Here is a 12,850-nt window from a genome sequence, read left to right on the forward strand (position 1 = left end):
CTCTCCTGCCTTCTTCTACCCCACAGTCCTCCAAAAATTATCCTTTCATAAAGATATTGGTACCCTTATGTTCATGGCAGCATTATTTACAATAGCCAAGATAAGGCAATAACTTCAGTGTCCTTCAATAGATGACTAGGTAAAGAGGATGTGGTACACATATAAATGGAATATGATTCAGCCATAATAAAACAGGTAGTGCTGCCATTTGCAACAACATGGATGGATCTTGAGAATATCATGCTAAAAGAAATGTCAGGTGAAAAAAAATAAGAACCATAGGATATCACTCAGATGTGGAATCCTATCTAATAAAAGAGAAACATGCAAATTGACCATACCTCCACTAAACCCACCAGCCACTCAGAGCGAGTATGCAAATTAACCCAATTAAGATAGTGGTGGCCATGGAGCTGGAGCAAGCAGGAGGCTTGGGTTGCCCCTGGAGATGGAGGAAGCCAAGCTTCCTGCCCGCCCTGGCTGTCCCTGGCCTCCACACAAGGCTACAAAGTTTCAATTATAGAAGATAAATAAATCCCAGGTACCTGCTTCCAGTCAGCCCTGGCGTTCACTCAAGGAGGTGCTTAAAAAAAAAAAAAAAAAAAAAAAAAAAAAGGAGGGGCTGGGAGCTTGGGTTGCAGGGGGGCATGGCCAGCCTGTAAACAGCCCTCAGGCCCTCACCCAGACTGGCCACACCCCCATGGGATGAGGATCCCCACTGGGGGGCTTGGTCAGCCTGCAAATAGCCATCAGCCCCTCACCCAGGCTGGCCATGCCCCCCAGCAGGGACCCTCACCTCATGGGGACATGGCCGGCCTGCAAACCACCACAGGCCCTTCTCCCAGGCCACCACCCCATGCCCCAAGGGAACCCCCATCTTGATCCAGGACACCTTCAGGACAAACCATCCAGCCCCCATCCATGCACCAGGCTTCTATCTATTCTAATAAAAGGGTAATATGCTAATTAGATTGGGAGACCTTCCAGGAGACCTTCTGGACATTCTTCTGGACAAAGCCATGGTGGTGGGGCTGAGGTAGAGGCGGTTGGAGGCCAAGAGGGGAGGGCAGTTGAGGGTGATTAGGCTGGTGGGGGGGGGTGGGGCAGTTGGGGGTGAGCAGGCCATCAGTGGCGATCAGTTGGAGGTTATCAGGACAGCAGGGGGGCCGGGAAGGGGGGTATTTGGGGGCAAGCAGGCCAGCAGGCAGAGTAGTTAGGAGCAATCAGGCAGGCAAGCAGTTAGTAGCCAGCAGTCCCAGATTGTGAGAGGTATGTCCAACTGTTGGTTTAGGCCCGATCCCTGTAAACTGGCAGTAGGACATCCTTTGAGGGGTCCCAAATTGGAACAGGCCCCTCCCCCACCCCCATGTACGAATTTTGTGAACCAGGCCACTAGTGTAAAATAAAAAGCAACAAATAAAAAAACAAATTCGTAGACACAGACAATAGTATGGTGGTTACCAAGTGAGAAGTGTGGTAGAGGGAGAATAAAGGAGCTATAAAACGTCAAATATATGGCGTTAGAAGGAGTCTAAACTTTGGGTGGTGAACACACAGTGAAATTTACAGATGATGTACTGTAAAGTTAGACACCTGAAACTTATTTACTGTTATTAACCAATGTTACCCCAATAAATTTAATTAAAATCAAATAATAATAACAATGATAATTTACCCCTCTTTATAAGTGAGAGAACAAGTTCTGCAGACAGTAGAAGTCAAATGAGTATACAGTCCAGTGAATCAATACTGAAGTCAGAACATTTAGATTCCTGCTTTTCTTCTCACTATCCCCTCCTCATCATCAAGTTACATGTCCTGGTGAAAGTCATTTCTTTCTCTGAACTCATTCTCTCATATATAAAACAGTAATCTTACCTCAGGAGATCCTATAAAGTTCTTTTGAAGCATGAAGGTGTTCTGAAAAGTAGAAAATGTCATAAAAATGTGAATAATGTTTATACACGCCCGAGACAAACAAGCCAGAGATATATAAGTATTATCCTATCACACACTTTAACAAGATTAGTGACCAACCTGAACAGAGGGTCATTCTAGGCATTGGCGAAAGAACACAAGAGGGCGAAGGAATGAAGAAATAATTATCTTCACTATTGACTTGAACATCATCTGGGAATACTCTGAAAGTACCATGAAAATGTATATATTGGGTTGGAGTTGCAAAACCCTAAATTAGATTCATAATAGTTTCCTCAGGCAACAGACAATTTCGTACCCAGCCATTTGGGGACCAAACTGAGAACAAAGACAGCTGCACTTGGCATCTTTAAAAAGATTTTTATCACATCTTCTCCTTCCCATCTTTATTTACTCTAAGAATAGAAACCAGGAATTGGAAAAGGCTACAGCCTCTTCTCTGGTTCTTGGCTTGCTCGCCCTTTTCTGGGTCCTAAACAAATGAACAGAGAGAGTAGTTTTTTATAGAATTCTGAGAAAGAAGCTCCAAAAGTTGCTCAGTCTCAGGGTGGCTCCTTGAGGGCTTTATCCACCCTGTTGTTTATGATCTGATTTGCAAAGTGACAGCCTGAAGCTTCTAACCCTGGCCTCTCTATAGGTCTTTGAGGCCACCAGGGAATACACCACCTTCTCTGAACCCTAGGCCCCCTGATTTGACATTGAGTTGTGATTTAGTGTCTCTGATACATCTCCTCTGGAAAAAAACTCAATACCTAATTTATGCCCAGGTATTTTAACTAGTCCCCTTCTCTGCTATCATCTTAGGATGTTCACAACTGAGATTCTATGTTTTATGATATAGTATGGGTATACTAGCTATACGGAATATACATATTTAGTAGACACAGTTAGCTACTATTTCTTTCTCTTCCTTCCTAATGTTATGTAATAAAGAGGTAATATGCAAATTGACCATCACTCCAACACACAAGATGGCTGCCCCCATGAGGACACAAGATTGTCACCACAAGATGGCAAACAGGGGAGGGCAGTTGGGAGGGAGCAGTCCTAAAAGGGAGGTCACTTGGGGGCAACCAGGCCTGAAGGGGAAGGCAGTTGGGGGGAACTAGGCCTGCAGGGGAGGGCAGGGAGGACCAGGCCTGCAGGGGAGAGCAGTTGGCGGAGACTAGGCCTGCAGGGGAGGACAGTTAGGGTTGACCAGGCTGGCAAAGGATGGCAGTTAAGGGTTACCATGCCAGCAGGGGAGGGCAGTTAGGGGTGACCAGACCTGCAGGGGAGGGAAGTTAGAGGCAATCAGGCTGGCAGGGAGCAGTTAGGCATCAATCAGGCTGGCAGGGGAGTGGTTACGGGGTAATCAGGCTGGTAGGCAGAAGCAGTTAGGGGAAATCAGGTAGGCAGGCAGGCAAGCAGTTGGGATCCAGCAGACCTGGATTGTAAGAGGGATGTCCCAGATTGGAGAGGGTGCAGGCTGAACTGAGACACACACACCCCCCCACTCTCGTGCATGAATTTCATCCACCAGGCCTCTAGGAGAACATATTTTGTTTAAGTATCTATTCTTAATTCAGAGTAATGGGATCCCAATCCCAGGGGTAAATACTACTTAGTCTGAGCTCATTTTATTCATTCCATTCCCTGATCAATGATTGGATTAACAATAGACACATGGTTTAATTCTGGCCAATATGATGGGATATCTGTTGAAGAACTTCTAAGAAGGAATTTATCATTTCCAAGAAAGAGATAAAGGAGATGCAAGGCCTGGAACTGCCCCAGCCATTGTGCTCCAGCCTGAGAATGAAGCCAGACCTCTTGTTGTGTGAAATAATAAATTTTCTTTTGATTAAGCCAGTTATGTCAGATTTTCTGCTCTCTCCACTGAAAACATATATATATATATATATATATATATATATATATATATATATATATATATATATATATAAGAGCCTAAGTGACAATTCGATCATTAGACCAGTAACTATGATGCGCACTGACCACCAGGGTGAAGATGCTCTGACTAATAGGTTAGCTTTCTGCTGGGGTCCAGTTGATTGGGACTGGGTGAATTGGGCTGAACATGCCCTAGATGAATCCATGCCCCTGGTAGTTTTGGCCCAATCCCCACAGGCCAGACCAAGGGACCCCACCGGTGCATGGTTGGGGGAGGGACCAAGGAAGGGCTGTAGGACATGTCTAGCCCGTCTTACCCAGACTTGATCAGGGCCGATTGAGACTGGTTGGCTGGGGAGGGACCCCATCAGTGTATGAATCTATAATAAAATAATGTAACATAAGCAATTTGTTTTAGGATTTCCACACACATTCTTCCATACTCATGAAGTGTACCTCCATATCATTCAAAACTTCGAGAGTAAAAATGCTCATGTGGTAGAAGGGAGTAATTTTTATATACTGAAGATTTCCCCCACAACCCTGTCATACCACAAGGTATGCAAATTTTGTGCAAAAATAACTGTATTACACACTTAGGAACTATTAAAAGAAGTTTTCGCTCAAAGGGGTATACTTTGAATGTTTAATAGTCCAAGAAAGTAAAAACTATGCCTTTGACTTATTCTAGATACTAGCTTCTTCGCAAAGGGTAGACATTACCACAGCTAACAGCTCTTGCCTAGTTTATAAAGAAGAAACCAAATTGAGTCTGTGTCATCAGCCACTCTGTGTGCCTTTTCTAAATAGTTACTTCATGTTTGCTACCATAGCCAATTATTCTACCAGCAAACCTGAGGGTGCTGTCTCACTGGAGATAAAAAGAAGCTAAATGTGAGGGCTGTTTAGCTCCTTAAATACCACCAGAGAACCTGATAATAAAATAAAACTAAGCTTATTTTTTAAGACACTGCCATAAGGAAGAACATCACTTTGACTGAGGGTTAGCCATGTCTCAGAAGGAAATAGATGTGGCTATTTATAGGGCTTTGGTGTCTCAGCCCAGGCGGTCAAGTTGGGTCTTTCAAGTCAGGGAACTGATTGGGAAGCTTTTCTGATAAAATAACTTAGGAATGATGGATACAGAAATCAAGAATCCTGAAGCAAGTCTTAATATGTAAACTCTCCCTTGGTAAGTGAGTGGTGCGCCCAGGTGAGCAGACAATTGTCTCCAATAAAAGAGAACAGCAAAGTTATTTATAAGCTTGCATTATATTTCTTAAGGAAGTTTTCCTATAACAAAGGACTTAGTCATGTTGACACAGCTGGTCTCAGTGTTGTCACAGAAGATCGTGTGTCTCAGGGAGCAAGAGAGAAAGATTTGGAATTAGAGGTGAAGAGATGCAAGCATCTCCTCTCACGTTGCCCAAAATTTCTGTCCGAAAAGTGGCTTTATTTTGTCTTCTTTATAGAGACACTCCTTAGATGATTTCTTAATGAGCTCTAACTATATACAAGAGTCCATGCCAGGTGTTTTGTACCAAATCATGACCCATGCCTAAGTGACCTTAGGTAAGTCACAATTACTCTGAGCCTTCATTTCCACAGCTTGAAAATCAAATGAATAATACATTCAGAGGTGGAACCACCTGATGAGTGCAAAATGGTACCTGCAATTGCCCAATAAATATGTTGGAAGTTTTATCTTCCTTCAAGGAATTTGGAAATTTTTTAGAGAAGAAAGAATAGCATAATTGACAGATTAATAGCAAAATATGAGACTCCACAAGACAACAAATGCCAAGTGGGTCAAGTAAGAACTAGAAACAATAAACCACAGAGGTTGTGGTTTGCTGGAACCACCAGAAAAGGCTCCACAGTGGAGGCAGGTGCCAAGGCCAGACTGGAGAGATGCTTTGTTTTTCTTTTCTGACTCCTACTAAGAAGAGTCCAAGGTAGCATTTACTTCAGTCCCAAAACTCAATAGTTACAATTACTACCCAGGTGTGATCATGAGATGCCCTATTTCCCCTCAGGGTTTCACTGTAACAAAGACCACCATATCTAAGCATATCCTTTGTAAGTAAGTGAATGAAAAAGTAAAATTCCTACTCTTTATCCCTCAACACAGTTCTATCCCGAATCCTCACTGAAGAGCTGTGGGTGGTGTGTCCAAACAAGAACTCATGAAGATGCCTTACTCCCTTGAAGCCATTGAACCCAGAGAAGGTTAACTGATAGTCAAGATCTCTCATTTCTGTGTCCCACTCTGGCCTCTCTGAGTCCCCAGAACTAAAGGTGCCCTCAGAGATTAGGTATCCCAAGTCTAAAATAGAGAAGGAAACAAACATTTTCAACCTCAGATATCACAGAAACGTTCTCCTATCAAAAGGTCCATCTCTCTCTTGAGCATCCCAGCTTGCTATATCTGCATCAAGAAGCAAACAACAGAGGAGAAACAAAGACATTTGCTCTCTCTGCCCCAGGAGACATAACAGTACCACTCCTCTTTATCTTTCTGTGACTCTAAGGACACCAATACTCCCTAAACTACTATGAGTCTGGGCTCCAACTCAGGACCGTGCCTATAGCCTGAGTGAAATAGCACCCCAATGTTTTGGTCAATCTAAACCTCTGAGTAATACAGTTATGACCTCATAATTTTAAACTGGATTGGAATTCAAAGAGACCTGCAGCAGGAATAGGAATCCCAGACACACCAGGCATGATGGCTCCACTGCTTATCCTTTGCCTCAGTTTAGTACAGGTGCCTTTTCATTAACCCTCTTAGATACATCTGCAAATTCAAAATGAACTACAGATAAACCTTTTCCAGATTATTCTCGTGGGGGCCGGGAGAGCAGCAAGAGTAGAGCTACCCAGAGAGTAGAGTAGGAGGAGGCAGTGGTGCACATGGTATAATGAGGGGGGAAAGAGGAGAGTGAAGAGGAAGAGTATGCTAAGTGATATAATAGTCCATTTAAACTTCAGAATAACTTCGAAGGGTAAATATTGTTAGTCCCCATTGGAAGAAGCCATTGAATAATTTTTTCCAAGAACACAGTTAATAAAGGACAGATCCAAAATACAATAATTCACACAGTTTCCAAAGTACTTTCCCCCACATACTATTTCTCAAACTGGTGATTTGAGGAGCACTTCACTGGTTTTACCATATATTTGTGCATTTAACTGTGTTTATATTTAATATATGTCACATATATTATATTTAAGAGATAATATTTCTTCAATAGATGGAAAACCATTTATGGATCAATTATCATAAGTAGAAGATAACTCTGAAGATGAGATAATGAAATAATGTTATTGCTTTCTAGCTAGATACTATTATCTGCCTAATGAGCCAAGCCTCAGGCCTCCTCTTCCAATTTTTTAGCAGAAAAATTAGCCAATATCAGACAGATGTCAGAGGTGTCAAAATGAGGGCTTCCCCTTGAGGTAATTGGAAGGATGAGCAGGGAATTAAACAATGAACAGTTTCCTCATTATGTTATCCAATTTAATGCCATGTCTGTCCACCTCCTAAAATTGTCTCCAGTAACACCAGGCGTAACATCCTATACTAGAGGGAAGCTTGTTATTTATCATGCTGCTTTTGAGTATGGGAGAGGGCTGTTTCTGACTACCACCCAAACACACACCACAAGCACAGCAAAGTGGGAAGTCTTGGAGATCAAAGAGTGTGTCCTGGGTCTGGCCTGGAGCCAGCTCCAGCAGGCTAATAGGGGATGCTTGCCAAAAGAATAAATAAAACTGTTACCTGGCAAAAGTATTACCTGGAGGACTGTTTCTGAAAGAAAGTTTACACACTATGTACCATGTGTTGGCCCTGTAATTAAATGGTATTAAATTATTTAACTCTGACAAAAACACTATGGAGAAGATACTATATTTGCCCTTTTTACAGAAGGGGAAACTGAGACAAAGAAAGGTCACACGGCCAGTCAATGTCAGAGACAGGATTCACCCCAGGCCATCTAACACCAGTATCCATGCTCTTCACCATGACACTCATCTGCACACTAATACATGACCTATTTTTTTCAGAAAAAGAGTTCATATCGGTCAACCCATGCATACGCAGTTGAACTTGTCCTACAAACTTGTGTGCCCAGCTGTCCCTAAAAAAAAAGAGTCTATTGTTATAGGCGTGTTTCATGCTTTGAAGCAAATGTGTATATCACAATGGCTTCAGATATGCTATTTCCAGAGGTGACTATCACAAAAGGGTACTATTTACAACATGTCCAATACTGTGGGGAAAACAGAAGAGGAATAAATTAGCCAGGACTTCCCCTGATGAAGCTGATGGTCTAGTGGAGAGATTTGACTCATGTACCAGATTAAGACCCTCTATAACTATGTGTAGTACAGATGGTCAGGAGCCTAGGAATTCCAGAGAGAGATACCCATCTACGACCCTGGAGTGGCTGAGAGAGCTTCAAATAAGAAGAGAAACTATATAAAGTTGTCAGAATTGGGGACAACACAAGAAAGAGGAGTGTACAGAGGTGGGACCATGAGTAGTGGTTTACCAACAGTGAGGAGACAGCTGATCTAAGGAGAGGAGCACAAGTGTGGAATGTCAACAGGCAGACCCAAAAGAAGCCCACCAGAAAGTGCCTGGGTCAGCAACCTGTGACACGGCCTCTCAAAGTGTCCTCCCAAAATGCCCACAAAGACATAGGAAAAATGACAACCAAAAACAACACTGAAAACTAGACCTGAAGGCTAATCTACTTCCAGTGTCTTGGAAGAATTCCCATTAATTATAAAGCAGATATAGAAAAATGCCCTCGCAGTGTTCTGCTGACAGTAACAAAGTAATCTATCCTCCTAAAAGGATGAGGTTCCTCATCTCTACCTCATTATCTGGCCCCTGCCTAAGAAATATAAGAATGCCAAGTAAGCCCTAACCAGTTTGGCTCAGTGGATAGAGCATTGCTCTGTGGACTCAAGGGTCCCAGATTTGATTCCAGTCAAGGGCATGTACCTTGGTTGCGGGCACATCCCCAGTAGTGAGTGTGCAGGAGGCAGCTGATGGATGTTTCTCTTTCATGAATGTTTCTGGCTCTCTCTCCCTCTCTCTTCCTCTCTGTAAAAAATCAATAAAATATATATATTTTTTAAAAGAATGCCAGGTAAGCTATCTATCGCAATGGCTTCTGCTGTTTTTGGTCAGATGTGATTCTTTAACAAAAATTATTAATGAAATAACAATTACAGATAAAGTGTCCATTGTCGGTGATTACATAGAGTTTTATAAACCAAGAAAATATAATTCAAAGGATTAGAGGTGGTACATGTGCCCAACCAGACAATTCAATTGATTTGGAATTAGTATTGCTAACATTCTAATATAATCTTTTTTTTTTAATATATTTTATTGATTTTGTACAGAGAGGAAGGGAGAGAGATAAAGAGCTAGAAACATCGATGAGAGAGAGTCATTGATCAGCTGCCTCCTGCACACCCCCTACCAGGGATATGCCTGCAACCAAGGTACATGCCCTTGACCGGAATCGAACCCGGGTCCCTTCTGTCCCCAAGCCGATGCTCTATCCATTGAGCCAAACTGGTTTTGGCTAATATAATCTTTTTTAATTTAAATCCTTTATTGTTGAAAGTATTGCATATGTCTCCTTTTTTCCCCCATTGATCTCTCCCTGCCCACTCCCACCCCCCAGCACATGCCCTCACCCACCTACTGCCTGTGTCAATTGGTTATGCTTATATGCCTGCATACCAGTCCTTTGGTTGATCTCTTACTCCCCTCACCCTCCCTTACCTCTTGCACTGGCCTTTTAATTCATCCATTACCTCCCGTTCTATATTTCATCGAAGATTGTAACATCCAGGAGAATATCCTGGGAGATATGACCCTTCAAGTAAAGAAAAAGACAGAGAGTGTGTGCTCTGGGCAGTGGGAATAGAAAGAATTCCATGCCAATCCAGGTGAGCAATCCTGGAAGGACACCTGCAAATATTATGAATTTTATTGCTCAAAAGACTGTTGACCAGTACCTGGAGTAGACAGAAAATGCAGCCAAATGCAATTCTTATCAGATGAACTCTTTTTAAAGCAATAAAGATTAAAAAAAAAAAAAAAAAAAAAGGTAGCAGGAGATCAATGGAAATAAAAAAGCTTAGAATTAGAAAAATAAACTTGAAAAAGTAAACAAAAGTAAAAAATCCTGCCTCTAAAAAATATTTACTATTATAACTGGATAAAAACCTTTAGAAAAGTAACTTATATTCACAGTAGAGATAGAATAAGCTGTGAGAGAAAGATGACAGGATTAGTTAGAGAAGGATTTCAACAAAACTATAAATGCAATGTCAGAATTAAAATTTACTTATAGATAGTGAAGAGCACAAATGCCATTGGAAAAGTAATTAAAATAGTTGGTACCAAGAAAAATCTTAATTAAAACTAATATTGAGAACATAGAGCAAAGAAAAAAACTATGCGAACTAGGAAGCATGTGTGTCAATGACTGTCCATACTTTGCTCAGTGGAGGGCCTTGACCTCTGATTGCTTGTCTCATCACCACCCCTGCCTCGGGTCCCTCAAGGTGAGGAACATCCATCACAAGCAAAGCTTCCATCATACCCACAGTACCTGAAGTTGCTGCCACCAGGCCAGATCCCAAAGGCTGTAGCTCTTTCCTGTACTACGGAACATGGTTGAGGGTGAAGCATCTTGCTTCAGGACATAACATGTGGCTTCCCCAGGGGCTGCTGGAAGATGAGAACCTGGGAATGAGGGGAAGTTAACACCCCACGAGGAGACTGAACAATGAAAGACAAGAAACTATGATGAGAGACAGATCAATTCCTCTCTTTCTGTCCCCCAGCAATGGCTCCAAGGTGCCATGCTTCAAAACTGGAAGGCTCACTCATGACCAAGTTTATGAAGCTCCAGCCAGTTCAATAACTCACCAAATCCTATTTGCTTTTCTCCCTCCTTGCCTCATACTCAGTCTTGCTCCCCTGGGATGGGAGTACACCTTCCCAGGAAGCCTCAGCTCATTAGCTTTGTCTCCAGCTTTGTTTTCTAGGAAACCCAGACTAGAACAAAGACCATGCAGATGAAAGGTGCCAACTACAAGGATTAGTGGGGGGAAAAAGAGACCTTACACACAGACAGATATTTGTATTTCTTATGCAAAAATTAAAGAAACTGTCTCAGAAGCCTTCAACCCAGGAAAAAAAAAAGAAAAAGCATAAAAGTTTGTTACATAAATTGAACAAAAACCAGTTGACTTCATGTTTTTCTACAAAAATGAATGCCAACAGACAGTGTGGCTGCATACATAAATTTCAGAGGGAGAAGCTTGTGTCTCAAGAATTTTTAACAGCCACTTTGTTTTCATGTGTAAAAGACCTCATAGATATGAAAAAAATTTTCAATTTTATACATATTTGAGATATGAAAAATATGAATATAAATGTACATTCCCTACACGTTTACTGAAAATTAACTTGAAGCTCTCACCCATGCTGCTCAGTGGTTAGAGTGTCAGCCCACACACTGAGGGGTCTAGTGTTCAAGTCCCAGTCAAGGGCACATATCTGGGTTGCAGGTTGGATCCCTGGCCCCAGTCAGGGTGTATGCAGGAGGCAACAAGTAAATGTGTTCATCTTACAATGGGATTTCTCTCTCCATCTTTCTATATCTCTCTATCTCTCTCATTCCCACCTCTCCCTCCTTTCCACTTTATAAAAAAAAAAAAAAAAATCAATAAAAAAAAATATCTTTGAGTGAGAAAACCCCCCAAAAAAATTAACTTGAAGATGTATCCTAGCTAACCAATAAATGGATGATTTTTTTTTTAAATGGAACTTCCGATGTGAAAGGATTGTCTTTTTTAATCACTATAAAGACCAACTATTGATAAAATAACAGAAAAGTAGTATAATGAAATGCAGAGAATGTAGAGAAAGAAAGGAGAGTTTCAACATATGTATTCATGCCTCTATGAAATCGTAAGAATATAACAGGCTCAGTATAAAAAGTAATCTATAGTAAACATTAAAGAAGAGAAGGAAGTGTTTACATTTTTTAAAATAGGAGATGATTCTTTTTCTAAAAGGTAAAGCATCACTACATTAGAAAGAAAGTAAAGTCAGATGTGACAAAAATAAATCCTAGTTTTCTTTGAGCAAATCATATAGTAATCTGAATAACTATATCCTTATTTTTATAAAATTAGATTTATTATTAAACCTACCTAACAGTTTTATCACAAGGATAAATTAAATAGCGTATGCTAAAAGTTTTCACAAAATGCTATAAAAATATAAAGAGCCCTGCCCTGGCTCAGTTGGTTGAATATTTTCCTGTACACCAAAAGGTGGCTGGTTCAATTCCGGTCAGAGCACATGCCAAGGTTATGGGTTCGAACCCTGTTGCAGTGCTTGTGGGAGGCAGTGATTGAAGTCTCTCTCTATATATATTTTTCTTTCTCTCTCTTTCTCTCTCTCTAAAATCAATTTATTAAAAATGTAAGGAGTCCTTATTCATAGATGTATTCATATTGCTGCTTTAAGTTGTCCGTCAGGAAATCACAACAGACGTGCCTGCCCTTTCTAGGACTGTCCCTGCTCTTCTACAGTTTTCTTATCTCTATTTATGAATAAGGGGTTTGAAAGTGATGGAATGTCACATAGGAGAAAAATTAATATCCCATTTTTATCCCCAAATATGTAAGTTCTGGGTCTAAAGGAAAAAACTAGCTAGATCACCGCCTTTCTCTCTGAGATACAGAGGGCACAGCTCTTCTCCTAGGTGTCAAGTTCTCCAGGGCCAGCCACATCCTTTTTTATAACTTTATTTTCCACTCTTCCTCCCATGAACACGGAGGCCAGCCCTTTCCAGTCCTCCCTGCACAGGCATGTTCCCACTGGCGCTGCTGGAGCCTGCAGTCCCCTCTGCCACCACTGCCATGACCACTGCAGCAGCTCACAGCTGTGCCACTGCTGCTGCCGGTCTGG

This window comes from Pipistrellus hanaki, assembly GCF_964339955.1.
Source record: "Pipistrellus hanaki genome assembly, chromosome: 3".
Lineage (NCBI taxonomy): Eukaryota > Metazoa > Chordata > Mammalia > Chiroptera > Vespertilionidae > Pipistrellus > Pipistrellus hanaki.